We start from the raw sequence: 19,033 nt of genomic DNA, 5'->3' as shown, positions 1-19,033 counted from the left end.
CAAATACAAAATGAGCTTAAAAAGGCAACTGAATGAAATAATACACTAAAAATTAGAATTGAACAAAGGAAAGTGAATGACTCAATAAGACTTCAAGAATCAGTCAAACAGAAACAAAAAAAAATAGAAGAAAATTTAAAATGCTTCCTTGGAAAAGCAATTGACCTGGAAAATAGATCTAGGAAAGACAATTTAAGGATTATTGGACTTCCTGAAAGCCATGATGAAAAAAAAAAGAACTCAGACATTATCTCATAGTAAATCATAAAGGAAAAGTGGCTTTATGTATTAGAGTCTGAAGGGAAAATATCCATTGAAATAATTCACTAATTGCCTCCTGAAAGAAACCCCAAAATTAAACCTCAAGGAATGTCATGGATAATTTTCAGAACTATTGCATAAAGGAAAAGATATTGCAAGCAATGAGAAAGAAACAATTTCAATACCAAGCAGCCGCAATTATAATTACCCAGAACCTAGCAGCTTCCATCTTAAAGGATCAGAGGACATAGAATTTGATATTCTGAAAGGCAAAGGAACTTGAATCACAGCTAAAAATAAGCTATGCAGGTAAAATAAGCATTATCTTTCAGGTAAGAAGATGGACATTTAATGATAGGTGAATGCCACCTATTTCTAATGAAAAGACCAGAACTGAACAAAAATTAGATCTCTAAACACAGAACTCCAAAAAAGCATAACAAGGTAAAAAGTAAAGAATTCTTGAGAATTATATTTCTGTTATGGGTAAACTTAAAGAATGTGTATATAATTTGATTTCATTATGATAATATGAAAAATAAACAAGAGAAGCAAAGGAGATTATACCGAAAAAAAGAGGAAAAGACAAAAAATAAGGGGAATTACAACTCATGAAGGGGCAAAGGCCAACTATAATTAAGAGAAATACAATTACAATATGAGTGAAAAGGAAATAAAGGTGGCCTAGCTATATCAGATCTAAAGTTATATTATAAATCAGCAGTCATCAAAACCATTTGATACAGGCTAAGAAATAGAACAGTTGATCAGTGAAATAGGTTAGGTTCACAGAACAAAATGCCAATGAATATAACAATGTAGTATTTGACAGACCCAAAGGCCCTAGCTTTTGAGATTAGAATTCACTATTTGACAAAAATTTCTGGGAAATTGAAAACTAATATGGCAGAAAGTAGGCATAATCACATACCTAACATTGTATGCCAAGATAAGGTCAAAATGGGTTCATGATCTAGACATAAAGGATGACATTATAAACAAACAACAACAACATAGGATAGCTTACCTCTCAGATTTATGGAGGAGGAAGGAATTTGTGATGAAAGAATAGCTAGAGATCATTATTGATCACAAAATAGATAATTTGATTATATAAAGTTGAAAAGTTTTTATACAAACAAAACTAATGCAGACAAGATTAGAAGAAAAGCAATAAACTGGGAAAATATTTTTGTACACAAAGGATCTAATAAAGGCCTCATTTCTAAAATATAAAGAGAATTGACTCGAATTTATAATAATTCAAGCCATTTTCTAATTAATAAATAGTCAAAGGATATGAACAGACAATTGTGAAATGAAGAAATTAAAATTATGTGTAGCTGCATGCAAAGGTGCTTCAAATCACTATTCAACGGAGAAATGAAAATTAAGACAACTCTGACATACCACTACATACCTGTCAGATTGGCTAAGATGACAGGAAATGATAACAACAAATGTTGGAGGGGATGTGGGAAAACTAGGACACTGATATGTTGTTGTTGGAACTGTGATTGGATACAGCCATTTTGGAGAGGAATATGGAACTATGCTCAAAAAGTTATTAAACTGTGCATACCCTATGATATAGCAGTGTTTCTACTGTGATTATAGCCAAAAGATATCTTAAAGAACAGAAAGGGAACTAAATGTGCAAAAATGTTTGTGGTCCTCTTTGTAGTGTCAAGAAACTGGAAACTGAGTGGATGCCCATCAATTGGAGAATGGCTGAATAAATTATGATACATTAATGCTATGGAATACTATTGTTGTTTAAGAAACAACCAGCAGGATTATTTCAGAGAGGCTTGGAAAGACCTACATGAACTGATGCTAAGTGAAATGAGCAGAACCAGGAGATCATTATACACAGCAACAATAAGACTATATGATGATCAATTCTGATTGACATGGTTCTCTTCAACAATGTTCCAACCAGTTGCATTTGTTCAGTGATGAAGAGAGCCATCTACATCCAGGGAGAGGACTGTAGGAACCAAGTGTGGAACACAACATAGTATTCTCACTGTTTCTGTTGTTATTTGATTGCATTCTATTTTCTTTCTCAGTTTTTCTTTTTCTTCCTTCTTGATCTGATTTTTCTTGTGCAACAAGATACCTGTATAAATACGTATACATATATTGAATCTAACTTGTATTTCAACATATTTAACATGTATTAGACTACCAGGCAGCTAGGAAAGGAGGTGGGGGGAGGAAGGGAAAATTTGGAACAAAAGATTTTGCAAGGGACAATGTTGCAAAATTTACCCATGCTATGCTTTGCAAATAAAAAGCTTTAATAAATAAATAATTAAACAAACAAATAAATAAGCCTAATCAGGTAAAACTAAGATTAAAAAAAGCAAAGTCCTGGGGAGGAGGGAAGAGGGAAAGGATAACTTAGGGTAAATAAGATGGCAGGAAATATAGATTTACTTATCTTAACTGTGAAAATGAATGGAATGAACTCTCCCATAAAATAAAATCAGATACAAGATTGGATTAAAAGCCAGAACCCTACACATATTGTTTACAAGAAATATATTTAAAGCAGAGTGATATATATAAGAAATGTAAAGGACTGGAGCAGAATTTATTATGTTTCAGCTGAAGTAAAAAAAAAAAAGCAAAGATTGCAATTCTGATATCAGATCAAGTAAAAGCAAAGATAGATTTAGTTAAAAGAGATAAGGAAGGAAACCTCATTTTATTAAAAGGCACTATATATTATGAAGCAATATCAATACTAAACATATATGCACCAAGTGCTATAGAATCCAGATTCCTAGAGAAGAAGATAAGAGAGGGGGAAGAAGAGAGAGAATGCAAAACTAAACTAGTGGGGCATCTCAATATTTCTCTCTAGGAACTAGAGAAATTGAACCCCCCAAAAGAAATAAAAAGTTGTTAAGGAGGTAAACAGAGTGCTAGAAAAGTTAAGGATGACAGATTTTGGAGAAAATTGAATGGAGAGAGAAAAAAAGTTACTTTTTTCTCGGTGATTTTCCTCCTTCATTACCTTGATGACATTGTAAAATCCTGTTTTCCTCTTCTCCAATTGATAAATGGTTAAAGAAAATATAAACAGTTTTTCAGATGAAGAAATTGAAACTCTTTGTAGTCATATGCAAACGTACTCCAAATCACTATTGATCACAGAAATGCAAAACAAGACAACCCTGAGATTCCACTTCACACTTCACAGATTGGCTAAGATGACAGGAAAAGATAATGACAAATGTTGGAGGGAATGTGGGAAAACTGGGACACTGATATATTGTTGGTAAACTGTGACTAGATCCAACCATTCTGGAGAGCAATTTGGAACTATGCTCAAAAAGTTATCAAATTGTGCATACCTTTTGACCCAGTAGTGTTTCTACTGGGTTTGTATCCCAAAGAAATCTTAAAGGACAGAAAGGGACCCACATGTGCAAAAATCTTTGTGGCAGCCCTTTTTGTAGTGGCTAGAAACTGAAAACTGAATGGATGCCCATTAACTGGAGAATGGCTGAATAAATTATTGTATATAAATGTTATAGAATATTATTGTTTCATAAGAAACAACCAATAGAATGATTTCAGAAAGGCCTGGAGAGACTTGCATGAACTTATGCTAAGTGAAATGAGCAGAACCAGAAGATCATTATACATAGCAACGACAAGACAATAAGGTGACTAATTCTGATAGACATGACTCTCTTCAACAATGAGATGATTTAAAACAGTTCAAATTGTTCAGTGATGAAGAAAGCCATATACAGGCAGAAATAGGCCTGTGGGAACTGAGTGTGGGCCATATCACAGCATTTTCATGCTTTCAGTTTATGTTTGCTTGCATTTTGCTTTCCTTTTTTTTCTTTCTACATTTGATTTTTCTTGTGCAACAAGATAACTGTATGAATATGTATATAAAAATATATATATACATATTAGATTTAACATATATTTTAACATATTTAACATGTATTGGACTACTTGCCATTTAGGGGAGGAGTTGGGGGAAGGAAGGAAATATTTGGAACAGTAAGTTTTGCAAGGGTCAGTTGTTCTGACTAGCTTTCTGGAGGGACTTGGGATCAGCCCAAGTCCCTGGTCTTAGTGGAGAAGTGAAAAAGGCAGGACAGCCACCACAAGGCTGGTCAAAGATAGAATGTCTCATTTCCAGTCCTTCTCAGACTTTATAAATCTTAGTACAATAAGATCATTACAATATACTGAATAAGTGTGAACTAGAGAACCATTACATCACCCTACTAAGTACTAAGTATATATGTGAACTGGAAAACTATCATCTCATCAATTCCACTGAGTTAACACCTTGTTTCAAGTATATTTCTCCAAAGTTCCAACTTCTACATCTCCTGTGTTCTTTGGATGTAATCATGCCCTTCCTGACTTCTCAGGAAGGTGAGAACAGCAAACTAGATATTGTTACCAGATTTCTTTTGGAATGAAGGGTCTTACTTGAAACAGGTATACATAAATACATCAGCATGGAAGGTATTACACAAACACAAAATAATATAACAGAGGCTAATAGTGATATAACAAACAACATGAATCAATATGAGGAATCATACATGTCCATAAGTCCTAAAAAGAGGGTATGTAAAAAACCAATCACAAATATACCTCCTTCACCAGCCAAGAGATATTCCAAAACTAACCTATTTTCCATTACTTTAGGTGTCAGAAAATCCAATGATTGCTGCCGATTTTGAAGTCCTGCAACAGTCTCCTCCTGTCTCAGGGAATCCCAATGATTCCTGCTGGTTTTGAAGTCCTGTAGTAGTCTCAATAACAATTTTTCTTGTCCATTAACACATGTATTCAGAGATGGAACCATCTGATATTTCTTGGGTCTTTTCCTTCATTTCAAAAGACTTTTCTTTTTCTGTCTCTCGCCAATGGAAGAAGCAAATGTGCCTCATTGGCACCCATCTGATTTTTTTCTCCATCTGTAGAAATGCAAGTAAACCCTCTCCCCCAAGTAGTTAACCTATCTTGTCCCTTCCATTCACCACTTTCTGGATCTCTCCACATCACCTGGCAATTATCTAAAGATAGTGGAACTACTTGCACTGGACACTGACCTTCAGTTGGGTTATAAAACCTGTCTACTGGATCCAGTGAATCTTTAGTGTAAAGAGTTAAATTTAGAAGTTCTCTAGGGTTACCTGTGGCTCCCCCTTTCTTTTGATTTTGGAGGAACATCTTGATATCTCTTTTTTCCCCTCTCTACTATTGCCTATCCGTGAGGTTTAAAAGGTATGGCAGTGGTGTGTAAAATCTGGTACTGTGTACAAAAGTGTGCAAAATCGTTAGAAGTATATGCAGGTCCATTTTCTGTTTTTATTGCTTATGGCATGCCCATAATTGCAAAAGCTTATATAAGGAAATTCAGTGACTGCTCGGACTGTCTCTTTGGCGGCTGTTATTGCAAAAGTAAATCCTGAAAAGGCATCTACTACAACATGGATAAAAGACAGATGACCAAAGATTTATAATAGGTCACAGCCATTTGCCAAATTTCATTGGGTCTCAAACCATGAGGGTTCTTGCCTGGAAGGAGCATAAGAGTGTGGAAAGGAAGGCAAGCGGTACATTCTTTTAATATGCTCCTAGCTTCCTCTTTTGTTATCCCAAACTTTGAATGTAAAGCTGAAGTAGCCTGATGATATTCAAAATGAGATTCTTGGGCTGCTTGAAATAAAGAAGTATTGGCTAACACGGTTAGAAGTCTATCTGGCTTTAAATTTCTATAAAAATAGGACCTCAAAGTTCGCTATGAGAGTTACATGCAAGATATAAATCTTACCTGTTTGCTTTCTCACTTGCTCTTGAAGTTCCTTAAAGAGCTGATAGATATTAGAAGCTACAAATTGTATTTGGGTTGTGGTCATTCTTTGTATCACACCTACTAAATAAGCTGAATCAGATATTATATTTATATCTCCTGGATAATAAGTAATAGCTAGAATTGCATACAATTCATTCTGCTGAGTGGACTGAGTTCAGACTACTGTTGTTATAGTTAAGTCATGAGAATATACAGCACAAATGTTATGCTTGGACCCATCTGTAAAGATAGTTGGTCCTTTAAGAGGAACCTTAGAAACCTTTTCTTCAAAAATCCATTGCCAATTATATAATAGTCAGGTTAGCTGTAATGGAGATCTGTGTGTAAAATTTGGAGCCATGACTAATAAAATTTGCCACTTTGGGATGGTTTCACAGTGTACATTAATTTGTACATTAGTATAAAAGATGTATATCTTTTCAGGTGTTATCTCAGATAATTGCACTACTCATTTAATGGCCTTTAATAAAATTATATTTTTAATAGCCTTTTATTTACAGGTTATATGTATGGGTAACTTTTCAGCATTGACAATTGCCAAACCTCTTGTTCCAATTTTCCCCCCCCACCCCCTTCTCCAGATGGCAAAATGACCAGTAGATGTTAAATATATTAAAATATAAATTAGATACACAATAATTATATATGACCAAACCGCTATTATGCTGTACAAAAAGAATCAGACTCTGAAATATTGTACAATTATCCTGTGAAAGAAATGAAAAATGCAGGTGGGCAAAAATATAGGGATTGGGAATTCAATTTAATGGTTTTTAGTCTTCTCCCAGAATTCTTTTGCTGGGCCTAGGTGGTTCAGTTCATTACTGCTCCATTGGAACTGATTTGGTTCATCTCATTGCTGAGGATGGCCAAGTCCATCAGAATTGGTCATCATAGAGTATTGTTGTTGAAGTATGTAATTAGATCTCTTGGCCCTGCTCGATTCACTCAGCATCAGTTCATGTAAGTCTCTCCAGACCTTCAGAAATCATCCTGCTGGTCATTTCTTACAAAACAATAATATTCCAAAATATTAATATACCACAATTTATTCAGCCATTCTCCAATTGATGGGCATCCACTCTGTTTCTAGTTTCTAGCCACTACAAAGAGGGCTGCCACAAACATTCATGCACATACAGGTTCCTTTCCCTTTTTATGATTTCTTTGGGATATAAGCCCAGTAGTAACACTGCTGGATCAAAGGGTATGCACAGTTTGATGACTTTTTAAGCTTACTTCCAAATTGTTCTCCAGAATGGTTGGATGTATTCATAATTCCACCAACAATGTATCAGAGTCCCTGTTTTCCTACATTCCCTCCAACAATCCACATTATCTTTCCCTGTCATTCTAGCCAGTCTGACAGATGTGTAGTGGTATCTCAAAGTTGTCTTAATTTGCATTTCTTTGATTAATAATGACTTGGAGCATCTTTTCATATGGCTAGAAATAGTTTCAATTTCTTCATCTGAGAATTGTCTGTTGATATCCTTTGACCATTTATTAATTGGAGAATGGCTTGATTTCTTATAAATTAGAGTCAATTCTCTATATATTTTGGAAATGAGGCCTGTATCAGAACCTTTGATTATTAAAATAATTTCCCAATTTATTGCTTCCCTTCTAATCTTGTCTGCATTGGTTTTGTTTATACAAAAACTTTTCAATCTGATATAATCAAAATTATCTATTTTGTGATCAGTAATGATCTTTAGTTCTTCTTTGGTCAAAATTCCTTACTCTTCCACAGGTCTGAGAAGTAAAATATCCTGTGTTCCTCTAATTTATGTATAATTTCATTCTTTATGCCTAGGTCATGAACCCATTTTGACCTTATCTTGGTGTACGGTGGTAAGTGTGGATCAATGCCTAGTTTCTGCCATATTAGTTTCTAATTTTTCCAGCAATTTTTGTCAAACAGTAAGTCCTTATCCCGATAGCTAGGATCTTTGGGTTTGTCAAACACTAGGTTGCTATAGTTGTGTCCTTTGAACATAATCTATTCCACTGATCAACTAATCTATTCCTTAGCCAATACCAAATGGTTTGGGTAACTGTTGCTCTATAATATAATTTTAGATGTGGTACAGCTAAGACACCTTCATTTGATTTTTTTTTCAATAATTCCCTTGAAATTTTTGACCTTTTGTTTTTCCATATGAATTTGTTGTTATTTTTTCTAGGTCATTAAAATAGTTTTTTGGGAGTCTGATTGGTATAGTGCTAAACAAATAGATTACTTAAGTTAGTATTGTCATCTTTATTATATTTACTTGCTCTATCAAAGAGCATTAATATTTTTCCAGTTGGTTAGATCAGACTTAATTTGTGTGAAAAGTAGTGTAGTTTTGTTCATAAAGTTTCTGATTTTCCCTTGGCAGATAGATTTTTAAGTATTTTATACTATCAGTAGTTACTTTAAATGGAATTTCTCTTTGTAACTCTAACTATTGGATTTTGTTAGTGATATATAAGAATGCTGGTGATTTATGTGGGTTTATTTTGTATCCTGCAACTTTGCTAAAGTTGTGGATTATTTCTAATAACTTTTTAGTAGAATCTCTGGGGTTCGCTAAGTATACCATCATATCATCAGCAAAGAGTAATAATTTGGTTTCCTCATTGCCTACTCTAATTCCTTTAATCTCTTTCTCAACTCTTATTGCCAAAGCTAGCATTTCCAATACAATATTGAATAGTAATGGTGATAGTGGGCAGCCTTGTTTCACTCCTGATGTTCTTGGGATTGGTTGCAATTTTTCCCGATTACATATGATGTTTACTGATGGTTTTAAATAGATGCTGCTGATTATTTTAAGGAAAAGTCCATTTATTCCTATACTCTCAAGTGTTTTTAATAGGAATGGATGTTGGATTTTGTCAAATGGTTTTTCTGCATCTATTGAGATGATCATATGGTTTTTGTTAATTTGGTTATTAACATGGCCAATTATATTGATAGTTTTCCTAATATTGAACCAGCCCTGCATTCCTGGTATAAATCCTACTTGATCATAGTGTATTATCTTGGAGATGATTTTCTGTAGTCTTTTTGCTAATATCTTATTTAAGATTTTAGCATCAATATTCATTAGGGAGATGGGTCTATAATTTTCTTTCTCTGTTTTCAGCCTACCTGGTTTAGGTATCAGTACCATGTCTGTGTCATAAAACAAATTTGGTAGGACTCCTTGATTCCCTATTTTATCAAATAATATATATATAGCATTGGGGCCAATTGTTCTTTAAATGTTTGGTAAAATTCACATTTAAATCCATCTGGTCCTGGGGATTTTTTCTTAGGGAGTTAAATAACAGCTTGTTCTATTTCTTTTTCTGAAATGGGACTATTCAAGCAATTTACTTTCTACTCTATTAATCTGGAAAATATATATTGTTGGAGGTAGTCATCCATTTCACTTAGGTTATCAAATTTATTGGCATAAAGTTGGGCAAAATAACTCATTATTTCTCTAATTTCCTCTTCATTGGAAAATTCTCCCTTTTCATTTTTAAGACTACTAATTTTCCTCCCTCCTTTTTCTAATCAGATTTACCAAAGGCTTATCTATTTTATTGGCTTTTTCATAGAAACAATTCTTAGTTTTTTTTTCTTTCAATATTATTAATTTCAACTTTTAATTTTAGAATTTCAATTGGGGGTTTTTTAATTTGGTCTTTTTTTAGTTTTTTTTAATTGCAAGCCCAATTCATTAATCTTTTCTTTCTTTGTTTTATTCAAGTAAGCCTCTAAGGATATAAAATTCCCTCTTATTACAGCTTTGGCTGCATCCCACAAATTTTGGTATGACGTCTCATCATTGTCATTATCTTGAGTGAAATTATTAATTGTATCTATAATTTGCTGCTTCACCCAACCATTCTTTAAGATGAGATTGTTTAGTTTCCAATTACTTTTTGTCTATTTACCCTTAACTTTTTGTTAAATGTAGTTTTTATTGCATCATGATCTGAAAAGAAAACATTTACTATTTCTGCTTTCTTGCATTTAATTTTGAGGTCTTTATGTCCTAATATATGGTTAATTTTTGAATAGGTTCCATGAACTGCTGAGAAGAAAGTATATATTCCTTTCTGTCTCCATTCATTTTTCTCCAAAGATCTAACATACCTAATTTTTCTAATATTCTATTTACCTCTTTAATTTCTTTCTTATTTGTTTTGTGGTTTGATTTGTCTAATTCAGAGAGTGCAAGGTTGAGATTTCTCACTATTACAATTTTGTTGTCTATTTCTTCTTGCAACTCTCTTAACTTCTCCTTTAGGAAGTTGGATGCCATACCAATTAGTGCATATATGTTTAATATTGATATCGCTTCGTTGTTTATGCTACCCTTTAGCAGGATGTAGTTTCCTTCCTTATCTCTTTTAATTAGATCAATTTTTTCTTTTGCTTGATCTGAGATAAGGATGGCTACCCCTGCTTTTTTGACTTCACCTGAAGCATAATAGATTTTGCTCCAGCCTTTTACCTTTACTCTATATGTATCTCCCTGCTTTAAATGTGTTTCTTGTATACAACATATTATAGGGTTCTGACTTTTGATCCAGTCTGCTATCTGCCTCCTCTTTATGGGGGAGTTCATCCCTTTCACATTTATGTTTAGAATTACTAATTCTGTATTTCCTGCCATCCTAATAACCCCAGATTATGCTTTACTTTTTCTTTCTTCCCCCAACCATCTTTCCTCTTTTTGAACTTATGTACCCCACTTGTATCATGATGCTTACCCTCTTTAGGATCCCTCCCTCCCCCCTTTGAATCTTTTCCCCTTCCTTCCATTATTACTCTTTTTCTTTTCCCTTTTTCTCTCCCCCTTTTTTAATGAGGTGAGAGAGAATTTTCTCTAAAACAAATGTAAATTATTTTCTCTTTGAGCCAACTCTGATGACAGTAAGATTCACACAATGTTCCTCCCCCTCTCTAAATTCCCTCAGATATGATAAGTTTCCTTTGCCTCTTCGTGGAATGTGGTTTCCCTCTTTTTATCCCTCCTTCCCACCTTATTCTGCCATCATCCCTTTTCCATATCTACTTTCCTTTTTTATGTTATATCAGTAAAATCAAATTATACATGTATTCTTTTTGTATATCCACAACAGAAATACAATTCTGAAGAGTTCTTTTTACCTTTTCTGCATCTCTTGAGTCCTATGGTTAGAGATCAAATTATTTGTTTAGTTCTGGTTTTTTTCCTTAGAAACAAATGGAATTCATTTGTTTCATTAAATGTCCATCTTCTTCCCTGGAAGAAAATGCTCAGCTTAGCTGGGTAGTTTATTCTTGGCTGCATTCCAAGTTCTTTTTGCCTTTTGGAATATCAGATTCCAGGCCGTTCGCTCCTTTAGTGTAGAGGCAGCCAGATCTTGGGTGATCCTTATTGTGGAACCTCGGTATTTAAATTGGTTTTTTTTTGGCTGCTTGTAAAATTTTTTCCTTAATCTGATAGTTCTAAAATTTGGCCACAATATTCTTTGGGGTTTTTATTTTAGGGTCTCTTTCAGAATGTGTTCGATGAATTCTTTGAATGCCTATTTTACCTTCTGATTCTATTACATCTGGGCAGTTCTCTTTGATGATTTCTTGTAAAATAGTATCTAGGCTCTTTTTTATCATAATTTTCACAGTCCAATAATCCTTAGATTCTCTCTCCTAGATCTATTTTCTAGGTCTGTAGTTTTCCCAAGTAGGTATTGAAATTTTTTTTCTATTTTTTTTTTTTTTTTTTTTTGGTTTTGCTTGACTGATTTTTTGTATCTCCTCAAGTCATTAATTTCCATTTGTTCAAGTCTTATTTTTAGTGAATATTTTCTTCATTTACTTTTTAAAATTTCTTCTTGTATTTTTCCACATGAGTTTTTAAATGAGTTTTGTTCTATGGATTTTTTTCCATTTCACCAATTTTTTAAAAAATAATTATTTTCTTCTTCCAATTCACAAATTCTATTTTCCTTGGAATTGTTTACCTTTTCCACTTCACAAATTCTGTTTTCTTGGGACTTGTTTATCTTTTCCAATTTGGAAATTCTATTTTTCAGGGAGCTGATTTCTTTATCTACTCTGTCTTTTAGTGAATAATTTGACTTATTCTGACCCTCTTGCAATCTTTCCTTTCCTTTCTCCATTTTTCTTCTAGCTCTCTTTTGGAATAATTTTTAATTTCTTCTATGAGAAACTTGTGTGATGGGTGTCAGATCATATTCATCTTTGGATCTAGAGACAAAGTGTTTTAATCTCCTCAGGGTTTTCAAGTCTGCTCTCTTTCCATATAGCAGCTATCAATAGAGTCTGCTTTTCTTTTTTGCTCATTTTGAGAAAAAACAAACAAACAAACAAACAAAAAACCCTACAGTCTGCTTATTGGATGCAGTGGGGTATTTCCAAGCTTCCTCTACAGACAACAGGGCAATTTACTAGGGCCAGTTTTTGTCTCCATTCAATTTTCTCCACAGATCTATCATGACTAACTTTTCTAAATATCTTTTCTTGAGGTGCTCTAAATCAGTATTGATCAGAGAAATGCAAATTAAGAAAACTCTGTGTTACCACTGCACACTTCTCAGATGGGCTAAGATGTCAGGAAAAAATAACGATGAATGTTGGAAGGGATGTGGGAAAACTGGAACACTAATTCTTTATTGGTAGAATTGGGAATTAATCCAACCATTCTGGAGAACAATTTGAAACTCTGCCCAAAAGTTTATCAAACTGTACATACCCTTTGATCCAGCACTGTTTCTACTGAGTCCATATCTCTAAGAAATCTTAAAGGAGGGAAAGAGGCTAACATGTGTAAAAGTCTTTGTGGCAGCCCTCTTTGTAGTGTCAAGAAACTGGAAACTGAGTGGATGCCCTTCAGTTGGAGAATGGTTGAATAAGTTATGCTATATGAATGTTTTGGAACATTACTGTTCTATAAGAAATGATCAGCAGGATGATGTCAGAGAGACCTAAAGAGACTTACATGAATTGAGTAGATTGAGTAGGACAATGAAATGAGTAGAAACAATGAGTAGAACAAAGACAATATTGTACATGTCAATAGAAAGATTAAACAATGATAAATTCTGATGTACATGGCTTTTTTCAACAATGGGAATGATTTTGATTCAATGATCTTGTGATGAAGAGAGCCATGTGCAACCAAAGAAAGGACTGTGAGAACTGAGTGTGAATCCCAACATGTTATTTTTCACTCTTCTTTTGGTTTATTTGCATTTTATTTTCTTTCTCATTTTTTCTTTTTATCTGATTTTTCTTGTGCAACATAATAATTTTTGAAATTGTATATGTTTAACATATATTAAATTAGTTGCCATCTAAATTAGTTGAGAGGAGGGGTAAAAAAATCAGAATACAAGGTTTTGCAGGGGTTAATTAATATCATTATCATGCATATATTTGGAAAGTAAAAAGTTTCAATTTAAAAAGAACATTTTGAACTTATAATGCAATATTTTTCATTTGAAAAGGATAAATAGTTTACTATTGTATATTGCTTATGAAAACTCCTATTTTTTTAAATTCAGTAACTGAATAATAACATCTTTTGAGGATGGATATTTCACATAAGGATTTTCTGTTGGTGGCTGAATAAATGTACAAGTTAGTAGTAGTATAATTTTCTCAATTGTCTACTTTGAGGAGGGCACATTAATAAAGTTTCATATCCATACACATCTCTATGTATATGTATGTGACTCTGATCAAACAACAGTAATCTACCAATCAATTACTAAGTATTTATTCAGTGCCTTTTGTGTCAAATCTTGTGCACAGCTCTAAAAAACAAAAAAAATTGGGGTATTTTCCTACTTTAATATATTTGCATCTTAATGGGTAGGCAGACATGAAAGTAAACAGATTAATACAAAATATATGCTAAATAGATGGTAGAAAATCTAGACAGTAGGAGCTGGGGTGTGAGTGCTAGTGTTGGAGAGGTTTCATGTAAAAGGTGAGATTTGAATTGAGCTTTGAATTATGCTAAAGAACTCAAGAGAAGAAAGAGAGGAAGAGGAGGAGTATTACAGGCATCACTACAAAAGTGTAATAGTAATAATGCTTTATTGAAGAACAATGTAATAGTGTAAAGTATAAGAAAATTGAAAATACAGGAAGGTGTTCAGGATATCAGGTTAAAAAGGGATTTAAATATGAAAAAGAGAATTACCACAAGTGATAAACTAAGCACATGACAGCTAAATCACCTCTATTGACTTAAATGAACCTAAGCCTGAATGTGGGCTTTATATCACTAGCTTCTCTGATTTGTGTGTTTTCCCTGAGTTGGGGAATAAATAGAATAGAAAGTGGAAATTGAGTGAATAGAAAGTACTGGTAATTGTTTCTAATGTTGAAAGCAATTTCCTAAGTTCCAGTTAGACTGATGTTCCTTGATTTCTTCCTTGGTTATGAGTGGCAATAGAAGTTTGTTCCTAAGCTACACCCTTCTTGAAATAGATGACCACAAACAGGAGAAACACAAGTCCAGCCCTCATTTGGGATAAAACATGGACTTTGAGAGAAACAGTGAAAATTAATGTAATATGTTACAAAGCTTATTATGCAATTCCAAAATATGCTTATGCTTTGATAAATTGAAATGTCAATCTCACAAAGGAAAATCATAGCAAAATGTAATTGTTATATATGTGTATATATATCATTATGTATACATGTTTATGGGTATATGCATAGGAGTGAATTTTATGTGTATATGCTTTTATGTATACAATACATGCATATATTTACACATTTGTGTATGCATGTGCAAACACACACACACACAAAAAAACTTTTAAATATATACTATTTTTACATATGAAAGCCAGATGATACAGCAGATAAAGCACTGAGTCTGGAGTTAGAAAAACTCACTTTCATAAGTTCAAACTCAGTCCCTTTTTAGCTATGTGACCCTGAGTCAGTCATTTAACTCTGCCCCTAGTTCATCAGGTATAAAATGAAGTGGAGTAGAAAATGGCAAAGCACTTCAGTATCCCTGTCCAGGAAACAGCAAATGGGGAAACAAGGAGTTAGATACAAATTAAGTGACTAAAAAGCAATGAAATTCTTCTTTATAAAAGATCAATGATATTACAATTATAAAGTAATTGTTCATTTTATTTTGTTTTCAGCATGCCAAATAATCTTTTTAGTTAATGAAAATATTTATAAGACATTTTTGTTTAGTATTTTTTTTTGCTAGAGAGGACAAAAGTAGTCTCATACTTAATTAGTACTGAATATTGAATACTATTCTACTTCTCTTTGCAGAGGACACTCATTATTAACAAGAGCTAAGTTTTAACTGTTTTCCCATGGAAAGCTAATAAAGTTTGAGTTGTAAAGATCTAATGATATGCTTCTATATGTATTTTTTATTCATGTGTATGTGAATGTTTGTGTATATGTGTATTTATGTGTGTATGTGATGTGTGTAAAAACTTTGCATCTCTTTTTAGGCTCAAGGCTCTATTAAACTATAAGAGCAAAGGTTTATCCACATGTATAAGGTTTCCATAGTTGAGAGAATTCCCTGAGGGAAGAGATTTTGAGGGAGCTGTTTCAACCAATCTGCCCTTTTGGAATAAGCAATGGAAATGGTTATTATTATTACATGTGCATGTGTTTATGATGTCTCCCCTAAGAGTAGTTTTGCTTCTAGATGTCAGATATTTCATTTTTGTCTTTGTGTCTATATTGCCCAGCACAGTAGCTGGCATATAATAGAGGCATAATAAATAACTGTAAGTGAGCTATTGATTGATAACCTGCTCTGAGATTACTTCCCCTCCCCCTTCATATTAACCACAGTCACTTAATAATGATGAGTTAGGTTATTTGTGATACAAACCCAAGCCTATCCTAAGGACACACATTTGAATAAAAGGCTTTTTCCACTTGATTAAGAAAGTACTAAAACTGTCACATTATCTTGTTATCTGCTTGACAGATTTTCATCTTTAACAGTTTTGGAAATAGAGGGGAAATAAGTCCCTGAGTATTCAATAGTCTCTTTTCATTCTTTTTATTTTCCTTCTTCTTCTTTGTCCCCCTTGCAAACTAATCACAACATTGGACTAAGAATTATGATGAAGATGTTGTATAAATGCATTTCCATTAAATTTTGAAGATATGAAATAGAAGGTGAAAAAGTAATCTCAGGATAAGTTTAAAATATAAAATATTTAAGAGGCACCAATTTACTTTATTTTATGTCTTAAATTATAAATGATCATTAATAGCCTCCCTAATTTTCAGGAAGGGGATTTTGGTTGTAATAGACAGTATACATCTTTTTCAAATAGATGAAGAATATTAGTTGTGGGATATATATAGATAGATGGATGGATGGGTGGATAGGTGATAGACATAGATATAGATATTTACAAACATAAGTTTATATATACATATTATATATAAACATATGCACACATACATATGTATATATACACATATAGTGCATATATGTCTAAAGAAAGACAGACAAAAATATAACACAAGAGATCACTTCATGTAAGTAGAAGAAAATGAAATCAAGTATCTTTTTCAACTATGGCTAAGGGAAAGTTAACTAAATAAACTAGATAGTATATAAGCAATTAAAAAAACCAGTTTCAACTACATGAAATTTTTGAAAAAGTTTTATAGGAAATTAAATTAATGAAAGCAGAAGAGAAAATTCTCATTTCTAAAATATGTAGATAAAATATATAATATAGATGTAACATAAAATATATGAATATATATTATAACTATAATAATATAAATATATAACTGTATATAATTAGATGTAATATATAGTTATATATTATATATAAAATATATCTAATATATAATATAGATATAATATATAGAGAATCAATACACAAAGAGAATACCATAAATTATTCCTTCACCATAGAAACTTTCAGAGGATGTAATTATTTTCAAAATAAAAACTGAAGAATATGATCAGATAAAATTACACTCCAAATACCTCATTTTAATTGTAGTCCATGTACACATTATGATTTAGATGCTTTGCATTTCACTATTCATAAATTCAAAAAAAGTCCCATTATTTTCAATTCCTGATTTTCATAATTTTTTACTGTAAAAGTTTTACCACATTTTGAGTATATATGTTAGCCATACCTTTTATTATTTGTTTATTTAATTTGCTATTTAAATGCATGCCTACACTAAAGAACTAAGCAAACATGAGGACAGAGTCAAGATTACAGAGTAAAGTCAAGGTATCCCCTGAACACTCACAAATTTCCATCCAAACCACATTAAAATAAATCTTCAATATAAATTGTGGAGTGAACAAACTAATACAAGCATGAGGGTCACTAATTTCCATCCCAATATAACTTAGTAGGTCACAAGGAGAGGCGATTTTTCTCTAGTGAGAATGGAGCAAAAATCAATGCTGGGGAAAACTAGCAGCAAGGACCTTGCTCCCTTTATCAGGCAGCTATTAGTGACCCACTCCTTGTAGGACTTGGGTTCAACTGAACAGTGACTTCCAGATTTCTTAATTCACAGATGATAAAAGGGCTAGACAATTGATCAGAAGAAAATTTGAGGAGATATTTTCATGCACTTAATGCAGGACTCAGATATCATGTTTATGTTCACTTCTGCATCATTGCCACAAGGGGGATTAGTGGTAGTAAGCAACCTGGTCCCTGTTCCAGAGTGAAAAAAGAGTGCTTGTGGTCACTCATAGACCATAGCATCAACTAAAAAGATGCTGATTGTGACTACCACGCTAGCACCCAGGATACCTCAGAATCAGCCAGAGTCAGGATAAGCAAAAGTCCTTAGTCTTTATTCTTGGTCTTAGATGCAGGATTGAACAGGATGGAAGCAGAATCTCCATGACTGCCTTCTCCCTCATCTACTGCCAAGAGAGTGACTCTGGCTAGTCTTACTCTACCCCCTAGTCCCTCCTACAATTCTCTGTATATACCAATCATTGAGCCAGCATGGATAGTGGAAAGGACCATTTTCCAAGCATATGCCCATAGAGTATTGTCCAATCAGTAGTTGGCTGAAATGTACAGATCTCCCAAAGTAACTGAACAGAGAAGCATGAAAAAAACGAAAATATTGACCTAGTGCCTTCTCCAACTCAGAGCAGAACTCATTTTTATATAAAAAAGTTTTTATAAAGTTTTTATAAAAGTCAAGAAAAAGGCTAGATAAATGAACATTAAAAAGGAAAAGAACCAGACAATAGAAAATTATTATCTTTAACAAAGAACAGAGCATAGACTCAAAAGAAGACATTGACATCAGAACAGCTACATTCAAATTATCAAATAAAAATGTGGATTTGGTTCAGCATCTGAAAGAAATCCAAAGGTATATTAAAAATCAAATAAGAGAAAAAGAGGAAAAATGGAGGAAAGGAATTAAGATGATGTAAAAAAGAGATAACAGTTTGGTAAAAGAGGCACAAAAATTGTGAAGAAAATCTTAAAAAAAAAAAATGAGCCAAATGTTAAAAGAAGCACAAAAATCCACTATAAAGAACTCTAAAAATAAGATTTGGCCAAATTGGAAAAGATATTTAATAATTCAATGAGAAGAACTGAAAATTATTGTTTTAAAAGCTCATAGAAGAAAATAATTTCTTAAAAATTACAACTAGATAAGAGGAAACTAATGACTATAAAACAAGAAACAAGAAAACAAAGATTTTTAAATGAAAAAAACACAGAATAAAAGTTAAATGTTTCATAAGAAATACAACTTATCTGCAAAATAGAATGAGGAGACAAGTTAAGAATTATTGAACTACTTGAAAACCATCAACCAAATAAATCCAGCCACCATTATTCAATAAATGATCAAGAAAAATAGCCCTGATATTCTAGAAC

This window comes from Sarcophilus harrisii, chromosome 1, assembly GCF_902635505.1.
Source record: "Sarcophilus harrisii chromosome 1, mSarHar1.11, whole genome shotgun sequence".
Lineage (NCBI taxonomy): Eukaryota > Metazoa > Chordata > Mammalia > Dasyuromorphia > Dasyuridae > Sarcophilus > Sarcophilus harrisii.
This window is presented reverse-complemented; position numbering follows the sequence as displayed.